The following is a 16,619-nucleotide window of genomic DNA, read 5'->3' as shown; positions in this document are numbered from 1 at the left end:
CTCGATGACGGTTCAGATTTAGATATAGCTCCCATATATATTGCGTTGCCCAAAAAGTAATTGCGGATTTTTTAAAAGAAAGTAAATGCATTTTTAATAAAACTTAGAATGAACTTTAATCAAATATACTTTTTTTACACTTTTTTCTAAAGCAAGCTAAAAGTAACAGCTGATAACTGACAGAAGAAAGAATGCAATTACAGAGACACAAGCCGTTGAAAAAATTTGTCAACGTCGACTATATGAAAAATCCGCAATTACTTTTTGGGCAACCCATTATGTTCGTCAGATTTTGGGTAATTTGCAATAACATTATCATTTGTCAACCGTAGTTATTACAGTTTGAACATATTTTCTTGAAATTTGATACGGATTGTTTAATAGCCCATTTGAAACATTCGTCGAGGTCCATCAAAATTGGTTCAGAACTAGATATAGCTCCCACTGTGTACCTATAGGGTAGGTGTAGGGTATTATAAAGTCGGCACCGCCCGTCTTTTGCCTTTCCTTACTGGTTTTTTATTTCTATTTTTTGATGGGTTACTTTGTAAAAGGTTCTCCTCTTAGTTACAAACAAATTCATTTCGTTCCCATATTCTGTACCACAGTAGGGCAGTCATCTATAATAATAGATAATAGAATGACTTAAGATTTTATGCAATACGCTTACGTCTTGTGTGACGTGTGGTAATAGTTGAAATCAATTTTACAATTCCAAGAAAAGCGATCTGGATTTAATTAACTAAATGCCCTCTCATATATGGAATATGGTTATTGTTTGTTTAATTATAACATCTTATGTAATATTTGTTATAACAAAGTAATAGAGTACTTGAAAGTAGCGGCATAGTAAGGAAAATTTAGATGTGTTATTGAGTTATCAACTTCGAAGTATTTGTCGCAGTAGGCAGCGTTTTATGAAAACTTTGACTTTATGGGTAGTCGCTTGTGTCAAGCTCCTAGTTGTACAATCATATAATAAAATAGATTTCACACTACTGTTGAAGATCCTGACTTTTGTATTATGTGAGATGTCACTGCATCTCCAAACTTTGTTGAGTTTAAGAAAGGCGCTTCTTGCCTTGTTGATATGAACGCGTATGGCTGCCTCTGATCCTCCTTGCTTTGTTTTTTTACTGCCAAAATAAGAGAAGTTGTCAATGTCTTCACTATCCAGGGGCTCAAGAAGTCTAATCGAGAGATCGGTTTATATGGGAGCTATATCAGCTTCATGACCGATTTGGACGGTACTCGGTACAGTTGTTGCAAGTCATAACGGAACACTATGTGCAAAATTGCAGCCAAATCGGACAAAAATTGTGGCTTCCAGGTGCTCAAGGAGTTAAATCGGGAGATCGGTTTATATGGGAGCTATATCCAAATCTGAATGAATATGGCCCATTTGTAATCCCCAATGACCTACATCAATACTTAGTATCTGTGAAAATTTCAAGCGGCTAGCTTCACGCGTTCAACCGCTATCGTGATTTCGAGAGACAGTCGGACTGGCTAGATCGACTCAGGATGTTGAGACGATCAGGAATATATATTCTTTATGTCCTAGATCAATATTTCTAGGTGTTACAAAGGGAATGACTAGATTAGCAAACCCCCATCCTATGGTGGGTGTAAAAAAATCTCAAAAAAGAAAATGGTATTTAGGAATTCCGTGCTACTTACAAAGTTCCTGATTGTTTCTCTAGCACGCCTGTAAGATGGTTCATGTCTGGTATTGTGTCTCCACCTATGAGTCGGTGTTTGTTAGCCCCTAAAGCCGGTCAATGACAAAGGAAAAGACCCTACGTCTCATCATCTTTCCCGCATGCTTTACACATGGTATCAGTTGGCGCTTCTTTTTTTTTGCATAAGTGATCTCGTAGTCTTATGTGTCCCGTTATGATACCGAGAGCTGTAATGACCTAGTTTTTACTTCCTTTCAGAAATCGCCTCGTCTTCTCACGATCTGGATCTCTCCATTGGATTTTTGTTATGATTCCGAGAGCTATAATGACCTCGTTTTTACTTCCTTTCAGAAATCGCCTCGTCTTCTCACGATCTGGATCTCCGCATTGGATTTTCGCCGTCCTACCGAACGGTTTGCTGTTACGCTGTGTTACATGTCGCCCATGCCCTTAAATCGGACTGCGTTGACCACCACACCACCTCACGCATTCCGTGATAGCCCGGATCTCCACCTGCAGGTCAGTATTATGATAAAGTAGTCTAAAACGCATCTTAGTCCCTAAGTTATCAATGTAGACCCCCAATTCTGTCCTCTAGTTTTTATCCATCCATGTTACACGATCTTCCAGATGGCAATACTAGGGTTCTGCAGGCCAAGATTGTGCTTCTGGCAGCAGTGCCTCGAACTCGACCTCAATTGTCGTCTCACCTAACCGATCGAAAACTTCTTCCAATCATTCCAGGTTTCCTATGGTCGCCACTATCACACCGTGATGGTATGACCTGCTCCTGTCCTCTATGCGGGACACACACACAGAAGGTGTTTTTATATTCTCTTCTTCTTCGATGTCCTCACAGCTTCTGCAAAAGTTGTTACTGACAACTTTTAGTCTGTCAGCATGTTTTCCTATTAGAAAGTGACCTGTCGTGACGGACACAATGACTGGACGTCGGTTTAAGCCAGTGACTGAAAAGCCGTTGACCTCTTCAAATCTTGATTAGGCCACATAGTTTTGGAATGCTTACAGCTCCCTCTTTGTGACCATCTATCATTCGTTGTCCTTCGGGCCTGGTCCTGACAACTTAGCTTACATGTCGTTAGAGGCATTCCCACAGATTCCAGTGTTCCTGGAATGTGTAAGGCAGTTCCTAGTCTCGCAAGCTCGTATGTTTTACATTTCCCTGGGAAATCTCTGTGGCCCAGCACCCAGAACAGGTGAATTTTGAACTGTTTAGCCATCTCGTTGAGAGATCTGCGACAGTCAAGGGCGGTTTTTGATTTCAGAAATACGTCTTCCAGGAATTTAATGGCTGCCTGGCTGGCCGAAAAGATATTAATGCCAATCGTCGTAATGACAATCTATCCTAGCCATTCCACCGCTGCCTAAATTGCAAGGATCTCCGCTTGCTACTCACTGCAGTGGTCGGGTAAACTTTTCGACATGACCAGTTCTGGTTTCCAGAGACCACCTGGTCTTCTAGTTTGGAACCATCCGTACAGAAATCTTTGTAACTTCTATTACCAGGGAAATGGTAGTTCTATCGGCTCTATCAGGAATAGTGGTACAGCACTTTTTTTTTATCAAAAAGCGGCTCAGGTAATCCACACTGCCTGGAACATCGGTTATTGTATCAGGTATAACACGGTGGTGGCTCATGTGGTGGCTACAGACACCGCAGTGGTCGCTGCAATTTGTCTAGCCACAATGTGACATTAAATTCAGTGCATCAGAAGGTATCGTCCTCAGTGCGGCTGTGATGCACAAACCATCCTTGCTTTGGATCCGGTTGAGTATTGAGCAGTAGGTGAATTTAGAAACGCCGTCCACCAGACCACAACACCATATGTCATTATAGGTCTGACAACTGCAATATATACCCAATACATGACACGCAGTCTCAGTGGGTTTGCCTTTAATATATGCATGAGGCAACCGTAGGTCAGAGGTTAGCATGTCCGCCTATGACGCTGAACGCCTGGGTTCGAATCCTGGCGAGACCATCGGAAAAAATTATCAGCGGTGGTTTTCCCCTCCTAATGCTGGCAACATTTGTGAGGTATTATGCCATGTACAACATCTCTCCAAATAGGTATCGCACAGCGGCACGCCGTTTGGTCTCGGCTATAGAAAGGAGGTCCCTTATCATTGAGCTTAAACTTAAATCGGACTGCACTCATTGATATGTGAGAAGTTTGCCCTTTTTTTTTAGTGGAATGTTTATGGGCAAAATTTGCATTTCCAAGGGTCGGATATCTAGAATAGACTCCAGTGCCCTGGTTGGTGTGGTCCTCATCGCTCCGCCTATGCCAAGACAACATGTTCTCTGAACCAGAGGTATTATCCTTACGTTGCCCTTTTTCTCCATGGCAGTCCACCAAACTACTGGTGTGTAAGTATGTAGTGGTCCAATCACGCTCCTGTAGAGTCAATAGACTTTCCTCGGATTCAGGCCCCATTTCGAGCCTACGGCCCATCTACATAGCGCCCAACATATGTAAGCCTTCTCAGTACGTTTCTGAATGTGACACTTCCAATTCAGTTTCCTGTCCAAGATCACACCTAAGTATTTGACCTTGTCAGATATCGAAATAGTTTCGTTGAGGAAACGTGGTGCGTTAAATTGGCCCACCTTCGTCTTCCGCGTGAACAGGCATATTTCAGTCTTCTCTGGGTTAACATTGAGATCTCTGGGTCAAGCCCAGTCACATGCCATATGCAAGACCCTTTTAGCGCTTCTGCATAGCTGGTTCGGATCCTTACCCTTAAGATATATTATATTGGGTTGCCCAAAAAGTAATTGCGGATTTTTTAAAAGAAAGTAAATGCATTTTTAATAAATCTTAGAATGAACTTTAATCAAATATACTTTTTTTTCTAAAGCAAGCTAAAAGTAACAGCTGACAACTGACAGAAGAAAGAATGCAATTACAGAGTCACAAGCTGTGAAAAAATTTGTCAACGCCGACTATATGAAAAATCCGCAATTACTTTTTGGGCAACCCAATACAACAGGTTCAGCACCTTTTCTCCATCACAGTCCACCAAACTACTGGTGTGTAAGTAAGCATTGGTCCAATCACGCTCCTGTAGAGTCAATAGACTTTCCTCGGATTCAGGCCCCACTTCGAGCCTACGGCCCATCTACAAGGCGCCCAATATATGTAAGCCTTCTCAGTACGTTTCTAAATGTGAAACTTCCAATTAAGATTACTATCCAATATCACTCCTAAGTATTTGACATTGTCAGATATCGAAATAGTTTTGTTGAGGAAACGTGGTGCGTTAAATTGGCCCACCTTCGTCTTCCTCGTGAACAGGCATATTTCAGTCTTCTCTGGGTTAACATTGAGACCTCTGGGTCTAGCCCAGTCACATGCCATATGCAAGACCCTTTTGGCGCTTCTGCATATCTCGTTCTCGTTCGGATCCTTACCCCTTAGTTCAAATCCCTCCTCTGTCAGCATCCATAATAGGTCATGTATATCATGTATCAGCACCCGTAATAGGTCACCCATAGAAGTGGCGATAAAATGCCCGACCCCCCCCTTGGGCGTGCCCTGTGCCACTTTCTCCCTTATGTTTATGCCATGAGACACACAATTTATCCACCTGCTCCTTAGCATATGGTTTATCCAGTCTCTAAGGACTGGGTCCATCCGGTACTGGTCTAAGGATTGGATCAGTGTGTCGGTCCGCACATTGTCAAAAGCCCCCTCGATGTCAATGCATACCGCCAGAGAGTACGTTTTGTCATCGAAGGATTCTTCTATTTTATGCACAACCTCGTGCAGGGCAGTCTCCACGGACCTTCCCTTGGCATGCTGTTTGTATTTGAGCAGTTCGCTGGATGTCATACTTTTTATCATGGTGTCCACAATACGTTCTATGGTTTTGAGTAGAAAGGACGTAAGGCTTATGGGTCTATAGGCCTTTGGTGTCGCATAACTTGCCTTGCCGGGCTTGGGATATAAATACCACCCTTGCCTCCTGCCAGGCTTTGTGAACAATTTGGCCAGACGAGGCGCCAGATAGTCTGCCTCTTTCTGTAGTAACGCCGGAAATATTCCAGTAGGTCCGGGTGACTTAAATAGCTTGAAGTTCCTCAAGGATTCCTTCACCATAAATTCCGTTACTAAAAACCTTCGATCAACATCATTATTCCAAGATTCCGGTGTCTCCGTGAGTCCCTTCGTATCCTGTGAAAAATGGGTTTTCATCAAAAGCTTCAACATGTCTTCCGTTGTCTCTTCTCTCACTCCCATTTCGTCTACTAAAGTTTCAGTTTGTACATTGGTTTTTGAGAGAAACTTTTTCATCTTGGCAGCGTCATTAACGCTGTCGAACTGTTTGCAGAAAAGCTTCCACGTTTTTCCGCTCTGGTAATCTTATTGTATTCCTTGAGCCGTGTGTAATACACCTCCAAATATACTTCCGATTTTTTACAATCCGATTTTTTACTTCCGATTTTTACAATGTTTGCGAATCTCCCTGGCCATCCAGGGTTTTTCTTGAACTGATTTCCTTTCTCGCAGAGGAAAACTATCTTCGAAAGACCTCACCAGTGCAATTCAAAGTTTCTTAGCCAAGTCTTCATCTTGTTACCACTACCAAATTTCCCATGAACATTCCATTAGGGAACAGGGGATACTTTTCTCACATCATTCAGTTCAATCCGATTAAAGTTTTAAGCCCAATGATAAGGGACCTCCTTTTGCATGCCGAGTTCAAACAGCGTGCCGCATAGCGACACCACTTGGTAGAGAAGTTTTAACATGGCAGGTCACTTTTGTGAGATATCCTGGGGATAAGCACCGCTTAACATTTTTCTGATGCTCACGCCTGGATTTGAGCCCAGGCATTCGGCGTCAAAGGGTGATATACTAACCTCTGCGTCACGGTGACTTTCCTCTGTGTTGACTTCCTAATTTTGTCAGTTGTTGTTCACCTTATTTCGGAAACTTTTCCATTTAGGCACTGCTTGTGCTATTCTAAACCTTATGTTCCGACCCCCCAGTTCTGAACCTCATCGATTAGATTTTTATACCCTAAACCATAAGATGGGGGGCATACTACTTTCGTCATTCTGTTTGAAACTACTCGAAATATTCGTCTGAGACCCCATAAAGTATATATATTCTTGAACTTCGCGACATTTTATGTCGATCTAGCCATGTCCGTCCGTCTGTCCGTCCGTCCGTCTGTCTGTCGAAAGCACGCTAACTTCCGAAGGAGTAAAGCTAGCCGCTTGAAATTTTGCAAAAATACTTCTTATTAGTGTAGGTCGGTTGGTATTGTAAATGGGCCATATCGGTCCATGTTTTGATATAGCTGCCATATAAACCGATCTGGGGTCTTGACTTCTTGAGCCTCTAGAGTGCGCAATTCTTATCCGATTGAAATGAAATTTTGCACGACGTGTTTTGTTATTATATTCAACAACTGTGCCAAGTATGGTTCAAATCGGTCCATAACCTGATATAGCTGCCATATAAACCGATCTTGGGTCTTGACTTCTTGAGTCTCTAGAGGGCGCAATTCTTATCCGATTGGAGTGGAATTTCGCACGACGTGTTTTGTTTCGATACCCAACAACTGTGCCAAGTATGGTTCAAATCGGTTCATAACCTGATATAGCTGCCATATAAACCGATCTTGGGTCTTGACTTCTTGAGCCTCTAGAGGGCACAATTCTTATCCGATTTGAATGAGTTTTTGCACGAAGTATTTCGTCATGATATCCAACAACTGTGCCAAGTATGGTTGAAATCGGTCCATAACCTGATATAGCTGTCATATAAACAGATCTGGGGATTTGACTTCTTGAGCTTCTAGAGGGCGCAATTCCTATCCGATTTGGCTGAAATTTTGCATGACGTATTTTATTTTTACTTTCAACAACTGTGTCAAATAAGGTTCAAATCGGTTCATAACCTGATATAGCTGCCATATAAACCGATCTGGGATCTTGACTTCTTGACCCCTAGAGGTTGCAATTATTATCTGATATGCCTGAAATTTTGTACGACGGATCCTCTCATGACCATCAACAAACGTGTTTATTATGGTCTGAATCGGTCTATAGCCCGATACAGATCCCATATAAATCGTTCTCTCTATTTTACTTCGTGAGCCCCAATGGGCGCAATTCTTATTCGAATTGGCTGAAATTTTACACAGGTCTCCAACATATAATTTAATTGTGGTCCGAACCGGACCATATCTTGTTGATCATATTGTCGCTTCTTAAATCTGCTCCCTAATCCCATAAACAAAGGTAGCGGTGATATCAATGTTAATAGGTCGTTAGTATTCAAGAATTCCGCCAGAGTTTGGCCCGTTTATTACATTATTACCACGCGAAATGTGGTGAAAGTCTGACATCATGTTATAAGACTTCCTTCAATTTGGAGAGCATCAGGTTCTTCAAAATGATGGATGAGAAACAGGTAGTCCCTGAATAGAGAATGACTCGGTTTTCCCACCTTCAAGATGGAAACTAGCTTTACCTTCTTCCACAAAGTCGGTAAGAACTTGATCAAAAGACTGATAATCATCAAAAGAAGTCGTATGTCATAGGGCCGTTCCCTTTGCACCATTGCCGGCAGTACGCTATTCAGTCCAGTTGACTTGTAGGGTTCAAATGCATTCACCGCCCAGACATCACGTTATAAGATACCCTTCTAAATCCAAGAAGGCTGCCCAAATTTTCTTGTATGTACCCAATCACATCATGCATGGCACTGTCAACAGACCCTTTGTGTAAGAATGCTGTTAGCCGCAGATCAGTAAAGGGTCGAGAGTGTCCCTAATACATGAGTCAAATTGTCTCTCGAAAGTCTTCAAAATGAAGGATAAGAGACTGGTTGGCTTGTAGTCCCTGGATAGGGAGTGACTCGGTTTTCCCGACTTCGAGATGAGAAACGACCTAACCTCCCGCCACAAAGACGGTAAGAAGTCCATCGAAATATGGACCATCCGTATGGCATACGCTCCAGCCTTTTGAAACAAAGCAGGCAGTACGCCATTCAGTCCAGTTGCCTTGTACGGTTCAAACCCATTCACAGCCCAGACTATCCTATACTCTGTTTTCATATTCTCAACCATGGTCAGTGTCTCGCCACTGTGTGGTATCGGAAGGACATCTCTTCCATCCGGATACTTATACCCACCGGCTACGTCCAAGCACCCAGAGCATACTCAATGTTGTATTCAACGTTTATTTTTCTGAAAAGATTTCAAATACATTTCAACCACTAGTAGCACATTTTCAATAAAAACCGATCCATCATATGTCCAAGTTATTTCTAGATTTAATAAATACGTTTTATTATTATCGCATTAGAAAATCTCAGAAAAGCTTGTAGCTGCTGTAGTTTAATGTCACACCATGTTGTTACGCGCCAAATGTAATCTGCGAATTAAGGCAATCGATTGGGCAAATGGACAATCGCATGCCTGAGCCATAGTTGTGGTCAATTAATCAAGACATTGCAATTGACATTCCATTGTGGGATTTCAGATGGTAATGAATCATAAAAACGAAAACAAATTGTAATAATTTTATAATCCAAATACAAATCACCATGATGTGATGTGATGTGATGTGAGTTTAAAATGCGTTGCGTTGTTGATTGATGAGATCAACAACTGATAGTTTACAAGGTGTTGTTTGTTTTGTTAAAAGAAAAAAAAAGATCAGGTTAAAACCGTGATAGGATTTGAGCTATCGAAATTCGGCTGCACATGGGTTCTTCATTGGCCAAATATGCTAAAATTTTGTAAAAGAAAGAAATCCTACATATTGTAATTGCGATGGAGATAAGACATTATCTCTTCTTCTGTACTATGAAATTTAGTGCAACTGTTCTAATATTTTTATACCAAACACCACCATTGTAAAAATGCAAATTTTGCCCATGAACATTCCACTAAGGAATTGGGGCAAACTTCTCACATATCAATGAGTGCAGTGCGATTCAAGTTTAAGCTCAGGGGGCCTCCTTTTTATAGCCGAGTACGAACGGCGTGCCGCAGTGCGACACCTCTTTGGAGAGAAGTTATACATGGTATAGTACCTCACCAATGTTGTCGGTATTAGGAGGGAAAACCACCTCTGAAAATTTGTATACCCTCCACCATAGGATGTAACTCCTCGAAATATTCCTATAAGACCCCATAAAGTATATATATTTTTGATCATCATGCTATTTTAAGTCGATCTAGCCATGTCCGTCCGTCTGTCTGTCTGTCTGTCCGTCCATCCGTAGGTCCGTCCGTCCGTCTGTCTGTCGAAAGCACGCTAACTTTCGAAGGAGAAGAGCTATCCGCTTGAAATTTTGCACAAATACTTCTTATAGGTCGATTGGGATTGTAAATGGGCCATATCGGTCCATGTTTTGATATAGCTGCCATATAAACTGATCTGGGATCTTGACTTCTTGAGCCACTAGAGGGCGCACTTCATATCACATTTGGCTGAAATTTTGCATGAGGTGTTTTATTATAACTTCCAACAGTATGGTTTAAATCGGACCATAACCTGATATAGCTGCCATATAAACCGATCCGGGGTCTTGACTTCTTAGGCCACTAAAGGACGCAATTATTATCCAATTTGATTGAAATTTAGCATGAGGTATTTTGTTATGACTTCCAACAACTGCGCTAAGAATAGTTCAAATCGGTTCATAACCTGATATAGCTGCCATATAAACCGATCTGGGGTCTTGACTTCTTGAACGTCTACAGGGAGTAATTCCTATCCGATTTGGCTGAAATATTGCATCACGTATTTTGTTATGACTTCCAACAACTGTATTAAGAATGGTGTAAATCGGTCCATAACCTGACATAGCTGCCATATTAACCGATCGGGGGTGTTGACTTCTTGAGCCTCTAGAGTGCGCAATTGTCATCCGATTTAGCTGAAATTTTGCATGCGGTGTTTCGATATAACGTCCAACAACTGTGCCAAGTACGGTGTAAAGCGGTCCATAACCTGATAAAGCTGCCATATAAACCGATCTGGGATCTTGACTTCTTGAGCCTCTAGAGGGCGCAATTCTTATCCGATTTGACTGACATTTTGCATGTAGTGTATTGTTATTACTTCCAACAACTGTGCCAAATGTGCTAAAAATCTGTTTATAACCTGATATAGCTACCATATAAACCGATCTTGAATCATGATTTCTTGCCAGGATTTTCTTTCATCCCTAGCCAGGATTTTATTTTAGGGGGGAGGAGGGGGGTGGTGGGGGTTGTGCCCAACCCACATATTTTCAAAATTTAAAATTGCAGAAATTCTTCTTACTATGAAATTGGTAAATACACCTCAATTTTGTTTGAGGTTGTTGTTGGATGCAGGAACTGACACGTCGGCGGCGACATTTGGTCATAAAGCTGACTTTGGTCATAAAGCTGAATTTCACACTGATTGTCAACACAGTGCAAATATTTTTTGCAAGTTGTACCAGGTACCAAAAAGTACCAATTGCGGTACCAAACGTACCATTTTTCCCACTTACGGTACTATTTCGGGAAATTTTTGTCACCAAATTTTATTTTTTCGAGACGCTCTTTAAGTTGAGACCAAAATCATAATTCTAGCCCCATCTATTCGCGCTGGGTAAAAAGTCACTATTTTGTACTTTTCAGTACCTAAACGTACGAATAACACAAAATCCCGTCTTATCGCGAGATTACAACCCAAGACCCAGATTCGTGCCACATTTCATGACTCTAGCTTTAGACGTTTGGGCTGGGCGTTGATCAGGCAGGCACTCAATCAGCCAATCAATCAGTCACGCGTCTCTTTTACATATAGAGATAAAATTTCATTAAAATCGGACAATGGAATCCAGGGTCAGGCGTAATGGGTTAAAATTTTGCCTTTAAAAATATTTATTGAAATTTTTCTATAGAAAAAATTTTAGGACAATGTTGTTGGGATAGATAAGCATAACATGTAAAAAGGCATTATGTTCGGCCGGGCCGAACTTTGGATACCCACCACCTCGGGTATACATGTAAATCCCATTTCGCCAAAATCCGGTGAAAATTGGATAACTTAAGCACCCAAATTCGGCACAGACATTGAGTGGTCTAATATATATTTTCTAGAACAAAATATTGGTTTTTTTGGCAGATATATCCAATTAGAAACCGAACCTGGACCATACTAAAGACATACTAAGCTTCAGTCCCCTTATCGGCAGATCGGTCTATATGGCAGCTATATCTAAATATAGTCCCATCAGAACCATATTTGGGTCGGATGTTGGGAGGTCTTAACCTACTCACTGTTTCAAATTTCAGTGAAATCGGATAATAAATAAAGCTTTTATTGGCTTCAGACCCCTTATCGGCAGATCGGTCTATATGGCAACTATATCTAAATATAGTCCGATTAAAACCATATTTGGGTCGGATGTTGGGAGGCTTAAAACTGAGCACTATTCCAAATTTTAGCGATATCGGATAAAAAAGAAAGCTTTTATGGCCTTCAGACCCTTTATCGGGAGATCGGTCTATATGACAGCTATATCTTTATATTGTCCGATCTGAACCATATTTAGATCAGATGTCGGGAGGCTCAAAATAACCCACTGTTTTAAATTTCAGCGAAATCGGGTAATAAATAAAGCTTTTATGGGCTTCAGACCCTTTATCGGGAGATCGGTTTGTATGACAGTTTTATCTATATATTGTCCGATCTGAACCATATTTAGATCAGATGTCGGGAGGCTTAAAATAACCCACTGTTTTAAAATTCAGCAAAATCGGGTAATTAATAAAGCTTTTATGGCCTTCAGACCCTTTATCGGGAGATCGGTCTATATGACAGCTATATCTATACATTGTCCGATCTGAATCATATTTAGATCAGATGTCGGGAGGCTCAAAATAACCCACTGTTTTAAATTTCAGCGAAATCGGGTAATAAATAAAGCTTTTATGGCCTTCAGACCCTTTATCGGGAGATCGGTCTATATGGTAGCTTTATCTAAATATAGTCCGATCTGAACCATTTTGAGATCAGATGTCGGGTGGCTCAAAATAACCCACTGTTTTTAATTTCTCCGAAATCGGGTAAAAAATTAAATTTTTTTGGCCTTCAGACCCTTTATCGGGAAGTCGGTCTATATGACAGCTATATCTATTTATAGTCCGATCTGAACCATTTTGAGATCAGATATCGGGTGGCTCAAAATAACAAACTGTTTTTAATTTCTCCGAAATCGGGTAATATATAAAGCTTTTATGGGCTTCAGACCTTTTATCGGGAGATCGGTCTATATGGTAGCTTTATCTAAATATAGTCCGATCTGAAGCATATTTAGGTCAGTTGTTGGGAAACCTTAATCTACTCACTGTTTCAAATTTCAGCAAAATGGGATGAAAAATAAAGTTTTTATGGGCATTTGACCCTTTTTTGGAAAATCGGTCTATATAGCCGCTATATCCAAATATGGTCCGATTTGGCCGGTTAATAAACTTATCCAGCGTGCATCAAAAAGACGTATCTGTGCCAAATTTCAGCTCAATATCTCAATTTTTAAAGGCTCTAGAGTGATTACAACAGACGGACGGACAGACGGATAGACGGACAGACACACGAACATCGTTAAATCGCCTTAGAATTTTACGACGATCCGAACTATGTATACTTCTTAGGGTCGGAAATTGATTTTTCGATGTGTTGCAAACGGAATGGCTACGGTGGTGGGCATAAAAAAAAAACTTTCAATTAAAATCATCAATTTTCAACTCTAGACCATTGTTCGTCCTTGGCATCTGAAGAGCTATAAGGAAGGGAATTTTCTTGTCCCAGTCCACAATCTTCTTATTCTAAGGATGTATTGGGTTGCCCAAAAAGTAATTGCGGATTTTTTAAAAGAAAGTAAATGCATTTTTAATGAAACTTAGAATGAACTTTAATCAAATATACTTTTTTACACTTTTTTTCTAAAGCTAGCTAAAAGTAACAGCTGATAACTGACAGAAGAAAGAATGCAATTACAGAGTCACAAGCTGGGAAAAAATTTGTCAACGCCGACTATATGAAAAATCCGCAATTACTTTTTGGGCAACTCAATATTTCACACAGTTCTGATGAAATCACTTTCACTGCAAGCATCATGCGAGATTCCTTTCTTTCATATCTTCAAAAGATGTAAAAGAAAGGAATCTCTCGAAGCGTAACTCTAAGTATCTCAAAAATATCTCCATTGATAATATTATACAAATTTGTTGACCCTGCTAAAGGCTGAAATGAAATTAATTTGCAATTGAAAAGCCGTTTATTGGCATTTATTTAACCAGTTGCAAAACCCATGTAATTCCGCATTGAAATTACATCAGATAGTTTGTGAAAATATTTTTTATAAATAAATAATACAAAAAAAAAAAACGGAAAATATTTCAAACAAAACAAAAGGCAATCTTAATACAAATTTTGCATAAATTAAGATGCAATTCTCACTCTCTAGAAATAAAATCAATGTTGATACGCCCGTCGGTACGCAGCAACAACAATGGTCTGGCATTTTTCATTGATTACGGTGCCAGGCTCGATATGTATCTCGCCATACTGTGAGATATTTGTAGTTGGCCCAATATGGTGGGTTTGGACAACAACAGGTGTTAGCATTGGCTACCATTTCCAACTACGCGCCACGATTACTTTTCACTTTATTCACTTGCAGTGGAGTCTTATCGATCGCATTTTATTGCACAATTGAAGTGATGTGAACACTTACACAAATGGTCGATGGTCGATGGTGGACTGGAAATAGTGACACAAGACACACAACCACCATGCAGACAATTGCTGATGGGTGCGTTCTAATCGTTGTAACCGAATATGGTTGACTCACCGTTTCAAAATAGCAGCTATTTATCAATAAAAGACAGTTGTATAATAGTAAAGGGTGATTTTTTTGAGGTTAGGATTTTCATGCATTAGTATTTGACAGATCACGTGGGATTTCAGACATGGTGTCAAAGAGAAAGATGCTCAGTATGCTTTGACATTTCATCATGAATAGACTTAATAACGAGCAACGCTTGCAAATCATTGAATTTTATTACCAAAATCAGTGTTCGGTTCGAAATGTGTTCATTCACCGTAACGTTGCGTCCAACAGCATCTTTGAAAAAATACGGTCCAATGATTCCACCAGCGTACAAACCACACCAAACAGTGCATTTTTCGGGATGCATGGGCAGTTCTTGAACGGCTTCTGGTTGCTCTTCACTCCAAATGCGGCAATTTTGCTTATTTACGTAGCCATTCAACCAGAAATGAGCCTCATCGCTGAACGGTGAATGAACACATTTCGAACCGAACACTGATTTTGGTAATAAAATTCAATGATTTGCAAGCGTTGCTCGTTAGTAAGTCTATTCATGATGAAATGTCAAAGCATACTGAGCATCTTTCTCTTTGACACCATGTCTGAAATCCCACGTGATCTGTCAAATACTAATGCATGAAAATCCTAACCTCAAAAAAAATCACCCTTTATGTCGCTGATTTTTTTTTTCTTAAATAGAAAATAACTATTAAAAAGCAACTATAGCTTAAACTTGTTGGATTAGACTAGTTAGATAAGGCTAGATACGTTCTGGTTCCTATTATAGAGCCAACTACATTGATTTATAAGCCTTATAATTGGCAATTGTTTACATCTGCTATTCTTCAAAGTGAAAAGACATAGAGTAGAATTCTTCTGCTTGTAAGAGCGTGATATTCAAACAGCAGATGACTTGTGGCTTTCACTTCCTCCAAGCCCCCGCAGCTGGTTGGGTGGAGCTCAGAGTAGTACCGGGGTAGGCGGATAGCTGAACGACTTGCAGATTGGCAGTTCAGGTGCAAAGGAGACCCCGGCCACGAGAGGTTAGGACCAAGGATGTGTTACAAAAAGGCATTTATAACTGGTCAGGTCTTCCAGACATGTCGAGCGAATGCCGCCAGTTGACTAAGTCTTGAAATATTCGTCCAAGACGTCATAAAGGATATATTGGGTTGCCCAAAAAGTAATTGCGGATTTTTCATATAGTCGGCATTGACAAATTTTTTCACAGCTTGTGACTCTGTAATTGCATTCCTTCTTCTGTCAGTTATCAGCTGTTACTTTTAGCTTGCTTTAGAAAAAAAGTGTAAAAAAAGTATATTTGATTAAAGTTCATTCTAAGTTTTATTTAAAAATGCATTTAGTTTCTTTTAAAAAATCCGCAATTACTTTTTGGGCAACCCATACATTCTTGATCGCCTCAACGTTCTGAGTTGATCTAGCCCTGTCCGTCCGTCTGTCGAAGTCACGATAGCGGTCGAATGCGTAATGCTAGCTGCTTCAAATTTTGCACAGATACTAAATATTGGCTTCAGTTTTTGATATAGCTCCCATATAAATCCTGAGCCCATGGAAGCCGCAATTTTAGTCCGATTTGGCTGACATTTTACACATAATGGTCTGTTACTTCCAACAGCTGTGCTAAATACGGTCCAAATCGGTCTTAAACCTGATATAGCACCCATATAAACCGATCTCCCGATTTGGCTTCTTGAGCCATTTCAAGCCGCTTTTTTTGTCCAATTTGGCGGAAGTTTGGCACATAGTGTGACTACTATGACTTCTAACAACTGTGCCAAGTACGGTCCAAATGGGCCTATAACCTGATATAGCTCCCATATAAACCGATCTCCCGATTTGACTTCTTGAGCCCTTTAAAGCCGCAATTTTTATCCTATTTGGCTGAAATTTTGCATGTAGTGTGCTGTTAAGACTTCTAACAGCTCGGTCTGGAACCTGATATAGCTCCCATATAAATCCCATCCCATATAAACCAATCTCACGATTTGATATCTTCAGCCCCTGGAAGCCGCAATTTTTGTCCTTTATTGGCTTTCTACAGCCTTACAAGGCCGTA

Source organism: Stomoxys calcitrans, chromosome 3 (assembly GCF_963082655.1).
Source record: "Stomoxys calcitrans chromosome 3, idStoCalc2.1, whole genome shotgun sequence".
Classification (NCBI taxonomy): domain Eukaryota; kingdom Metazoa; phylum Arthropoda; class Insecta; order Diptera; family Muscidae; genus Stomoxys; species Stomoxys calcitrans.
Note: the sequence above shows the minus strand (reverse complement) of the source record.